The sequence below is a fragment of the Triticum dicoccoides genome, chromosome 3A (genome assembly GCF_002162155.2).
Source record: "Triticum dicoccoides isolate Atlit2015 ecotype Zavitan chromosome 3A, WEW_v2.0, whole genome shotgun sequence".
Lineage (NCBI taxonomy): Eukaryota > Viridiplantae > Streptophyta > Magnoliopsida > Poales > Poaceae > Triticum > Triticum dicoccoides.
In genome coordinates, this window is record NC_041384.1 from 411,689,429 (window position 1) to 411,702,062 (window position 12,634).

Consider the following 12,634-nt stretch of genomic DNA (forward strand, 5'->3'; position numbering starts at 1 on the left):
AAAGCTCGGCACGGGGGGGCCTATAGGGATGGCCGGGGCGGCGGCGGACCGACGGTGGGGAGTGTTTTCGGGGCGGGCGGGGCGGCGCACTGCGGGTGGCGGGGGCTGCTGTTTGGCCGGCTCAGGGGGGTGGAGGTTGAAGATGAACCGCATGCCCTTGATTTCGTATCCAACGGCTGTAAAATCGACTGTCCAGAGATGACAAAGTCAGTCGACCGACGTGTAGCCTCACCTTGCTAGTGCGTCCAGTTTCGACAGCAAAATTCAGTTTCGACAGCAAAATTCAGTTTGGACAGTTAAGTTCAGTTTCGACAGTTAAGTTTAGTTTCGACCGTTAAATTCAGTTTCGACAGTTAAGTTCAGAGATGAGCGGCTGATGTATTTTACATCTAGCACTTTGTGGTTATGTATTTTATGTCATGTATTGGAGATGCTATTAGAATTCCACTCAGGTTAACGTTGTTCGTTGTCTCTCTTGTCCTGCTTCAACCTCGGCGTCGTACAACTCATCGGAGCTGCTCCAACGATGAAACCCTCCATCACAGCGGAGCAGTACCTCGGGCTCCATCTCCAGACGCCTGAGATCTTCTTCCCCTCCTCCGACAGCCAAGTCAGCCAGAGCATCCTCACCGGCCAACCCAATCACGCTGAGATCGACATGGCTTCGCCAAAGAGGTTGTACACTTGTTGCATATCTTTTTTACTCTACATGTTATATATATTGTCCACTGAGCACACGGATTTGTTCCTTTAGTGTCTCCTTGAAAGAAAAAACATAGGAATTTTAATTTTCACCTGTCCTCCTTTTCAAATTTCTATTCTTGAAGCACAAGACCAAGAGATAGTAGCATAATAACATTATAACCGTACATTTACTTGAGGTTTGACTTAATCTCACTATGCTTCTTTGCATCCTGTGATCTTCCAATTGTTGTGAATCAAACACCCAGATTGGCAGAAATCCTCTGTTTTTAAATTCTCTATTTTGCACGTGCATTCCTATCCTATTCCTGTCTATTTCCTATCCCTGCATTGTTGGAATCCTCCAATTCAAACGAGCCCTTACAGAATTACTTCTCTTACAGATAGTTGTCAAAGAAAACCTTGCGTGGTTTGTCCCGCTCCTGCTACACCGTCGTCCACCCCAGCTCAGCTGCTCCAACGACAGAAGGGTCCAGCACAGCAGGGATCCGGCCTCCAGACTGTCTTTCGCCGCCTCAGATCTTCTTCCCCGTTGCTGGCAGCCATGAAAACTGCACTACCATCATCAACCGAGCAGATGACCTCGAGGACTACACGGGTCCGCAAGAGAGGTCGCACTCTTTCGTGTCTGCTTACGTTATGCATCGCTTAATATTACATGCTACTTTATCGTCCTGTTCACCGATTAGACTCTGAGTTAGCTCCAAACTAATGGTCAAACTTGAGTTTTTAAATGGTTGTGGGGTACATATTGGGGCCGCTATCAATAGTATCTATCTACTATCTGGTTAATCTCCGGTGTCTACTATGAGTTTCATGTTGGGTGGGAAACAAACAGTAAAGAAGCCATTATCTGTATTTTTTAACTGAAGTCATTATCTGCCTGCTATTATTTGTTTTGGGTCTATCCACAGGTTGCTACCATCACTCTGGATTTCTGCATGCACTCCTTACATAATCTCACTATGTTTTATTCCTATGCATGACAGTTATTGTAAACAATGGAACTGAACATGTAGAGCAAAAGAGACAAGCCTTGTGTGGCAATAAAATTTCAGGCAGACGTCGCTCCATGGTAGGCGCAAAGGCAACCCCCCTCCACGCATTTCGGATTGTAATCGAGAGGAAGATATATGTTCTGAGGGGGATTCAGAAGGAGAAGACAACTCCTATTTACCCCCTGAGGTCTTCGCTCTAACTTGGCATGCTGATGTTGGTTATATCATGCATATGGTGTCTTACATTGCTTACTTTATACATCAAATATGTCATCTGCTTAGTTTAGACATCCTTTGTGCGAATGCCATCTGTTTAGTTTATTCATCGTTTATGTGAATTATGCAACGCCATCTTGTTTAGCCAGGCATCATATATGTGAATTTTGCAATGCCATCCTGCTTAGCCAGTCATCTTATATGTAAATTATATCAGGCCATCCTTTTTTTTCATTACATATTACATTTGTCAACAATGTTATTACATTCAACTGCTCTTCGTGTGCATCAGCCATTTGACACGGTGATGGCAAATTCTGGAGTGAAAACAAGGTCTTAAGAGCAGACTATGCTATCTGACAAAGCGCATATCTCGCTGGTTACGGATAGCTCCTCAGAGGAGGATTCAAAGACAGATGACCAGTCCTATTCCCCCCCCCCCCGAGGTGTATGCTCTAACTTGGCAGGGTTATGTTGCTCATATCGTGCGTATGGTGTCTCGCATTGCTATGTCATTTGATTAGTTTAGACATGCTTTGTGTGAATGCCACCTGTTCAGTGTCTAATTACCATATATGTGAATTATGCATTGCCATCTTGTTGCAAGATATTATATATGTGAATTATACAATGCTATCTTGTTGCGAAGGCATTATATATGTGAATTATGCAATGCCATGCTGTTTAGCCAATCATCATGTATGTGAATTATATCATGCTATCATTTTTTTTGTATTACGTGTTCCATTTGGCGACAACGTTTGTATATTCAACTACTCTTCCTGTGCATCAGCCATTTGAAGCGGTGATGGAAGTATCTGGAATGAAAACAAGGTATTCAGAGCAGACAATGCTACCTGCTGAAGCAGACATCTTGCTGGTTATAGAGAGCTCCTCAGAGGAGGATTCAAAGACTGATGACCAGTCCTATTTTCCCCCTGAGGTCTATGCTCAAACTTGGCAGGGTTATATTACCCATGTCATGCATGTTGTCTTGCATTGCTTAGTTTTTACATCATATATGGATTGCCATCTGCTTACTTGCTTACTATATAAATCATATATTTGAATTAAATCATGCCATCATGTTTACATAGTACATACACATCATCTATCTGAATTATGGCATGGCAACCCATTTAATAAAGACATCATATAGTTATATCATCTCATTATGTTTAGTGTTTACAGTCATCATATTTTGAATTATGGCATTCTATCCGTGAATGTATGTGAATTGTGGCATGCCAACCTATTTAATAAACACATTATATAGTTATGTCATGTCATCCTGTTTACATAGTCTCATATTTTGAACTATATCTTTCCATCTTTTTTAGCTAGGCATCATAATGTGAAATTGTGTCATGCTATCCTGTTTAGTTAGCCATCATATATGTGAAATTGTGTCATGATATCCTGTTTGGTTAGACAACATAAATATGAATTATTTCATGCCCTCTTTTATTCCCCACTATCCATTGCACCTGTCTATCGTACAATGTCTATACTTTCAATTACTTTTCTTGTTTATCAACCATTTGAATTGGAGAGCGTGATGGCAGTATCTAAGGGAGTAACAACACTGTCTTCAGAAAAGATAGTGCTACCAGTTGATGCAGATAGAACCACGGTTGTACTTGCCCAAGGACCAGATCCACCACACATAACCCAGACTCTCGCAGATTGTACCCCTACCCAGTTGGACAGAGAACCAACTACACCCCTTCTAACCCCAACCCCAGCAGATAGTAACCCAGTTCCAGTTGACACAGCACCGTCTCCCCCACAGAGCACCCAAACACGAGCAGTTAGTAAGGGAACTGCAGTGCCCAAAGCACGAGGACCACCAATCCGAATCCCAACTCAATGCTTAAAGGAGAAGAAGATTTGTTCTCAGGTCAGGTTCTGTAGCTATGGTTCATACTCCTTTGCTCTTGCATGACTGTATTTACTCATACCAACTATTTTCAAATTTGAAGGATGGAATTGGAACTCCAATGGCGCAACAGGTATGTTTTAAACCTGTTTCTTTAACTGGTTTGCTGTTGTAACCTGCTCTATGTTGATTTCAGTTTCAATTGAATAAACAGTTATGTTCTCATGTCATGCACATTACAAGTGTTGTTATTGCTCTATAGTTACCCACACTTATATTTTGTCTAGTCTACTTTGTCTTGAACAAATATTATTTGAACTATGTCTCTATCTTGATTTGGCAACAAAAACTAGAATGGTATAGACCATAAAGTGACCATGGTACATAGATATATGTTTGTTTCATGTTGTTATCCTGTCCACTTTACTACTGAACTCATTTACCAAAATGAGTTTCATATACAACATGGTAAACATGTGATGTGTCTGCTTGTTTCTCTTTTAGAATGCGGACAAAATATTGGAGAACAGTACCGCGTTATCCAATGGTAAAGGAAGTAATGCAGATAATGTTCAAGATAGTGAGACATCCCTGTTGGTCTCCAAGAAAGCTGATAAAAACTATCTTGATGACAGTGAGGGAACCCAAAAGTCCTGTCTTGATGTAGTGTTCGAGTTACTGGCCAGTACTGCTGGCACAAGCTCTTCGAACTCGCTGCCTGAATCAGTTCATCTTCTTGAGTCTCAACTTCAAGTTGAAAGACATCGATCAGATGTGCTGTGACAGGAAGCTGAAGGACTGAGGAAGTCCCTGCAGAATTCAGATGCATATTTTCTGGTGCAATAGCAAGCGCTGGAGGATTTAAGCGCCAAACAAGAGAAAGTTAATAAGCTTGCTAAGCATATTGCCAGCATTATGGGTACCCAGGATATTGTTTCTTGAGATCTTCGGAAGTGGTTTCAGTTCTGGATTTGTTTTGCTGCGGCGTTTATTTGCGCTGGTCGCCAACTTTGACAACCAGTGTATATGATATGCTGCTTTGTTCCCTATATTTGCACTGGTGGCGAACTTTCATGCCTAGTGGATATAATATGTGTAATAGCCATAATAGCCTAGCGTTAGTTGATTGCTTATTTATTTCCTTGTTGTCTTGTTTATTTGTTTGCTTGTAGTCATTGCAGTTCTTTTTCCGCGGTTAGCTAGTGGCTGCAATAACCTATTTTTTTAAACTAGGCCACAATAACCATGGGCTAATATTTACTATAGTGACATTGGGCCTCCTACTGGCCCTAGAAACAGTGGGCCTTCTACGGGCCGTAGAAACAACGGGCCTTCTACGGGCCATAGAAACAATGGGCCTTCTGTGGGCCGTATTATCAATGGGACTTATACGGGCCGTATAATCGATTGGCCAAACATGGGCCAAACAGACCGCATTATGGCCGTAAAAGGGCTAGAGTTGGAATCGTCCGTTCATGGGCCGACCATAATGGGCCATCGTTAATAGGCCGCATTTGATGATGCTATGAAATCGACCCAACGTATTAACGGACCACAAACGGGCCGACTGTAACCACGGGCTGAATTTGGCCCACAAGCAGAAAATGACAGTAACGGGCCGTAAGTAAACGAATGCTGGAAATGAGCCCAAGAATAAATGGGCTCTGAGAAGGCCGAAAGATAACATGGGCTGGAAACGGCCCAACGGAATAACGGGCCGTTAATGGGTATAAAGTGATACACTGTTCATTATGGGCCAGTTTTACCACGGGCCGTTAATGCGTGTAAAGTGATACACTGTTCATTACGGCCCAGTTTCACCACGGGTCATTATAGGCTAAGAGTTACATAGGGCCTCATATGGGCCGAAAGACGTCATGGGCCATACATGGGCCAGAAGTGAAAACGGGCTAGAATCATATTGGATGGCCCAGATGACACTACTGGGCCTAATTCGGATAGGGTGTAACGGGACTTGGGTTAGCGGGCTGTAAATGGGCTATATTCGAACATGCCGTTAACAGGCTTTCCATGGGCCGGCCCGCCAGCTTTTGACCAAGTCAAACGGGCCGGCCTTTTCACAGGAATGGGCCTCTGTTGGGCCGTGCCACGTGTCGACGTATCATAGGTGCCTTCCGTCCAATGAGTGGTTGACATATGTCCCAACGATGAGCCGACACGTGTTTCCTCCAGCCAATGATGATTTTACACGTGGAAAATCCCCATTGGTCGGCGCTGTTAACGGGTTATCGGATCCAAAACCCGACCCGATAGCTTAACGGTGTTCCGTTATGGTGGATGCCATGTGTCGGTCACCCTTGACGAAAGCACTTCTATGACGCATGATTTATCGTCATGGAAGTGGACACTTCCGTGATGATAATTTTGGTAATGTCATGGAACACTTCTACGACAGCACAGGTATGACTAGATTCTATCATAAATTTGTCATGGATGTACATGCATGACAAAAAAAGCGACCTACTATGACAAACACGTATCATCACAGAAGTGTATTTTTTTCTAGTGATACCTCTTGACATGGGCACTAGCCTGAAATCCCAATTTCAGTCCTTGGAACATCTCATATGTTCTGCGATGTTTCAAAAATGTCTTCGGTGCCTCAATTCTAAACCATTTAGCATTACGCACTGAACTATCATGTAGTCATCAAAATGTGTATGTCAGATGTTCGCAACATCCACAACCGACGCTCGAGGTTCAGCACACTGAGCGGTGCATTAAGGACATAATCCTTCTCCGCAGCAATGAGGACAATCCTCAGTTTACGGACCCAGCCCGCATAATTGCTACTGTCAACTCTCAACTAAATTTCTCTAGGAACAAACCTAAAACAGTAGAACCAAAGCGTGAGCTACAACATAATTTGCAAAGACCTTTTGACTATGTTCATGATAATTAAGTTCATCTAATCAAATTATTTAATAAACTCCCACTCAGATAGACATCCCTCTAGTTATCTAAGTGATACATGATCCGAGTCAACTAGGCCATGTCCGATCATCACATGAGACAGACTAGTTATCATCGGTGAACATCTTCATGTTGATCGTATCCACTATACGACTCATGTTCGACCTTTCGGTCTCCTATGTTCGGAGGCCATGTCTGTACATGCTAGGCTCGTCAAGTCAACCTAAGTGTTTTGCATGTGTAAATCTGGCTTACACCTGTTGTATGTGAATGTTAGAATATATCACACCCGATCATCACGTGGTGCTTCGAAACAATGAACTTTCGCAACGTGCACAGTTAGGGGGAACACTTTCTTGAAATTTTATGAGGGATCATCTTATTTATGCTACCGTAGTTCTAAGAAAATAAGATGTAAAAACATGATAAACAAAACATGCAATCAAATAGTGACATGATATGGCCAATATCATTTTGCTCCTTTTGATCTCCATCTTCGGGGCGCCATGATCATCATCGTCATCGGCATGACACCATGATCTCCATCATCATGATCTCCATCATCATGTCTTCATGAAGTTGTCTCGCCAACTATTACTTCTACTACTATGGCTAACGGTTAGCAATAAAGTAAAGTAATTACATGGCATTTTCATTGACACACAGGTCATATAACAAATTAAGACAACTCCTATGGCTCATGCGGTTGTCATACTCATCGACATGCAAGTCGTGATTCCTATTACAAGAACATGATCAATCTCATACATCACATATATCATTCATCACATCCTTTTGGCCATATCACATCACACGACATATGCTGCAAGAACAAGTTAGACGTCCTCTAATTGTTGTTGCAAGTTTTTACGTGGCTGCTATAGGTTTCTAGCAAGAACGTTTCTTACCTATGCCAAAACCACAACGTGATATGCCAATTTCTATTTACCCTTCATAAGGACCCTTTTCATCAAATCCGATCCGACCAAAGTGGGAGGGACAGACACCCGCTAGCCACCTTATGCAACTAGTGCATGTCAGTCGGTGGAACCTGTCTCACGTAAGCGTACGTGTAAGGTCAGTCCAGGCCGCTTCATCCCACGATGCCACCGAATCAAGATAAGACTAGTAACGGCAAGTAAATTGACAAAATTGACGCCCACAACAACTTGTGTTCTACTCGTGCATAGAAACTACGCATAGACCTAGCTCATGATGCCACCGTTGGGGATCATTGTAGAAATTAAAAAAATTCTACCCATCACCAAGATCAATCTGTGGAGAGACTAGCGACGAGAGAGAGGGGAGTGCATCTTCATACCCTTGAAGATCGTGATGCGGAAGCGTTACAAGAACGCGGATGAAGGAGTCATACTCGTAGCGATTCAGATCGCGGTTGATTCCGATCTAAGCGCCGAACAACGGCGCCTCCACGTTCAACACACGTACAGCCCAGGGACGTATCCTCCTTCTTGATCTAGCAAGGGGAGAGGAGAAGTTGAGGGAGAGCTCCGGCAGCACAACGGCGTGGTGGTGGAGCTTGCAGTTCTCCGGCAGGGCTTCACCAAGCACTACTACTATGGAGGAGGTGTTGGGGGGGAGAGGGCTGCGCCAGGGGAAGGGGTGCGGCTCCTATGCGCCTCCCCACTATATATAGGGGTGGAGGGGGATGGTCTCTTGCCCTCCAAGTCCAGTGGGGCGTTGGCAAAGGTGGGGGAAAGAAATCCCATCATTTCCCTTCCCCACCGATTGTTATCCCCCTTTTTTAGGGATCTTGATCTTATCCCTTCGAGATATGATCTTATTCCTTCTAAGGGGGGGGGGTCTTTGTGTGCCTTGACTAGGGGTGTGGGGCCTTGTCCCCACTACCCACGTTCATGTGGGTCTCCCCATGTAGGTGGACCCCACTCCGGAACCTTCTAGAACCTTCTCGGTACAATACCGAAAAATCCCGAACATTTTCTGGTGGACAAAATAGGACTTCTCATATATAAATCTTTACCTCCGGACCATTCTGGAACTCCTCGTGATGTCCGGGATCTCATCCGTGACTCCGAAAAAGATTCGGTAACTGCACACTAATTCCCATAACAACTCTAGCGTCACTGAACCTTAAGTGTGTAGACCCTACGGGTTTGGGAATCATGCAGACATGACCGAGACAGCTCTGGCCAATAACCAACAGCAGGATCTGGATACCCATGTTGGCTCGCACATGTTCCATGAAGATCTCATGGGATGAACCACGATGTCGGGGATTCAATCAATCCTGTATACAACTCCTTTTGTCAATCGGTATGTTACTTGCCCGAGATTCGATCGTCAGTATCCCAATACCTCGTTCAATCTCGTTACCGGCAAGTCACTTTTACTCGTTCCGTAACACATCATCCCATGATCAACTCTTTGGTCACATTGATCTCATTATGATGATGTCCTACCGAGTGGGCGCAGAGATACCTCTCCGTCACACGGAGTGACAAATCCCAGTCTCGATTCGTGCCAACCCAACAAACACTTTTGGAGATACCCGTAGTGTGCCTTTATAGCCACCCAGTTACGTTGTGACGTTTGGCACATCCAAAGCATTCCTACGGTATCCGGGAGTTTCACAATCTCATGGTCTAAGGAAATGATACTTGACATTAGAAAAGCTTTAGTAGATGAACTACACGATCTTGTGCTATGCTTAGGATTGGGTCTTGTCCATCACATCATTCTCCTAATGATGTGATCCCATTATCAATGACATCCAATGTCCATGGTCAGGAAACCGTAACCATCTATTGATCAACGAGCTAGTCAACTAGAGGCTTACTAGGGACATATTGTGGTCTACGTATTCACACATGTATTACGGTCTCCGGTTAATACAATTATAGAATGAACAATAGACAATTATCATGAACAAGGAAATATAATAATGACCATTTTATTATTGCCTCTAGGGCATATTTCCAACAGGAAGATCAGTTCGTCCATGCATGTGACCAGACTCCAGCAGACACGCATGGATTTGCTATCGTCTACATATCGTGTAGGCTGTGTTGTACATGGCTGTAGTTGTGGTGAGAAATCTAAAAAAAGGTTTCTTGTCATCTCGCAAAATTAGGTGTCATGTGCTTTGGATCACTGCGAGGGTTAAACAGCGACAACTGAGTTGGGCTAGTCATTGGGGGCACATGCACGAACAGTGACTACTCGGCTGCCATCTAGGTCAAGCCGGCTATGTTAATTAGGACATCTATCGACGGATCCCTTTTCTACAAGTTTATCTTTAATTTGAGCTTTGTTCCTCGTCTAGTTTGTCCGTCGGTATTTATGTTGTCTCCTTTGGGAAGTGAGGTTATGATTTCTTGTCATGTGGCATTTTTTCATGTTATATGTTATAATACGGCGCTTCAGATCAAAATGACGACAACTGCGCCTCCGGGCCACGTGCATGAAGACTTCTCGACAATCATTGACGAGGTCAAGCCGGCTCCGGTAGACAAAAGAAAACTAGTACTACTCCACTATATAGGCAGGAGCCTCCGCGCTTGCTTGCTAGTGTTGCTCTCTTCACACTGTCTCGGCCTCTCCAGATCTAAACACGACAGCGGTGGCTACTCTTTCTCTCTCTCTCTCTCCCTCTCCCTCTCTCTCTGCTCACCGCTGGTCACAGATCCAGCCGGATCCTCTCCGCCGGGGAAGGTGAGAAGGTGCAATGTTCACGCGGTCGTCCTCGGCGATGGCTCTTACCCACTGTTGGGCGTGTCCCGATCAGCCTGCCTTGCCGTTCTCTCCCAAGCACCGCTGGCGAGGGAGGGCCTCCGACCCCTTCTTCCTCGCTGCCGTAGTGTGGGCAGATCCGGCCTCCCGCCGCCCACCTAGTGACATCCCGGCAACCATCAGGTATAACTTCCTTCGAAACCGGCCTTGCTCTACTTCCCGAGCTCCTGACGTCGCTGCATTTGTATATTTTACTATTTCTTAGGCCCCCTCGAAGATAGGATCGATCGGCTGTTCGAAAACCACCTAATTTTTTATGTTTAAGAGGTAAAACTAGTTCATGCACTCGAATCTAGTACTACTTGGTTCAAAAAAGGAAGAAAGGGGGTGGGTGTGGGGGAGGATTTGTTACCTGAATCTAGGACTTGGTTGAAAGAGGAAATAATGGGGGCGAAAAGTAGCACAGACTGGCTATCCAACTGGTCTCTAGGTCTAATAGGGAAATAAAGGGAAACATAGTACAAACTCAATATAAACCCGATCTATTGGTTGAAAAAGGAAAGAAAGTGGGGACTGGGGGACAAGTCAACAGAGTAAGTCCATCACTAGATTTGCTAGCCTCACACAGTATAAGGTGGCTATACCAAACAAAAATGGGACCAACCCAGATATCCTGTTCTGATGTTTGTTGCCCCGAGCCACTCTTATGTAATGCCACTGGTAAAATGTAGCAGTCGCACTGTTAAAAGTAAGGACACGTTAAACCAATGTTGTTTTCAATGTAATGCCTCCAGTAATATGAATCAATGGCACTTCTTTACATGTCCTGCTAAAATTTCCCATTAAGATAAGTTGGTTCTTTTCGTTAGAAATGCAACTGTCCTGGTCCGCCTACTCTCCCATGCCCAAAGTAATGTCGTATTTAACGGTTGGCATAGTTAATCCTAATGCCCACACTAATATATAGCAATGCCAGTGCTTTAGAAATTGCTACTGTCCTTGTAGGATTGCCATTCAGATAAGGAACATGCTTCTTTTCATTTGATGCATGTTTCATCACTTGTTAGTCACCCTCCTTTCCACCTTTTTTGTGCAAACAGAGATATACATTTCACGCTCAATCTTAGTTGAACTGCACAAATGATATCCAAATTATAGTTGAGCATTCCAGGAGCTTCACAACCAACCTTGATGTTGCTCAATTTTATTGCAACTAATGAAGAAGAAGCTCTGTGGGTTTCGTTTTCTGATGGAAATGGAACCGGGGCTGGAGCCCTTTTCTTAAAAAAATTGAAGAAGAAGCTGCTAGCTCACGGGACATTGCTTCATTTTAGGTGAACTGCACCAAAAGGTCCCATGAATTGAATCATCCATGTTGGTGACTAAAAGAGCTAGCTTCAGCATCCCAGTCTAAGCACCCCCGGCCTCCATCCTTGCGACGCACGGTACACCTCGTTTGCCACCTGCTCAACCCTAGTGTCACTGATAAAATGAAGTAATAATATAGTTAAAATAGAGCGAGTGTCATCTCTATCATTTCATTTCCAATGTAGATAAAGAAAGTGCTTCTCTTTGTTAATGTATGTTTCATCAACTAGTCCCATTGTTAACGTTTAAGCGTTTCTATAAACTGGGGTGCTTAATTTTAGTTGATATGTACAAAAATAGAGATTTGAATGTCTCAAGGCGCCTCCTTGTACTACTGCTGTACACTGATGTTCATCACTGGCAGAAGGTGTATCTGGGAGACTTGGGACGATGTCCAGTATGAGGCATACCGTATGAGGCGTCGAAGGGCCCATCTCTTCCTCACAGCATGGCATACTATGATACTATCGCAGTATTTTCTTCTATTTATTTTGTGTGTTTCATCAACTAGTGCCACTATAATGTAATCATGCTTTTTCATTATCTGTGCAAACAGGGTTATTCAACTGCATTTTGGTGGAACTGCACAAATGTACATATGGAACCGGCATATATGCAGAGTGCGAGGTGTGCCAAGTGAAAAATTACCGACACCAACCATGCTGCATGCACGCATTGGCATCCACCACCAGTGGGATGTGTGGCGCTCTCTGTGGACGGATCTTTCTCGGCAGCAAATCATCTAACCAAATACTAGTAGCTTATATTGGCAGTTTTCTAGGGAGTACTCTTTTCTGACAGAAGCACCAATCTATTTTTATTTATT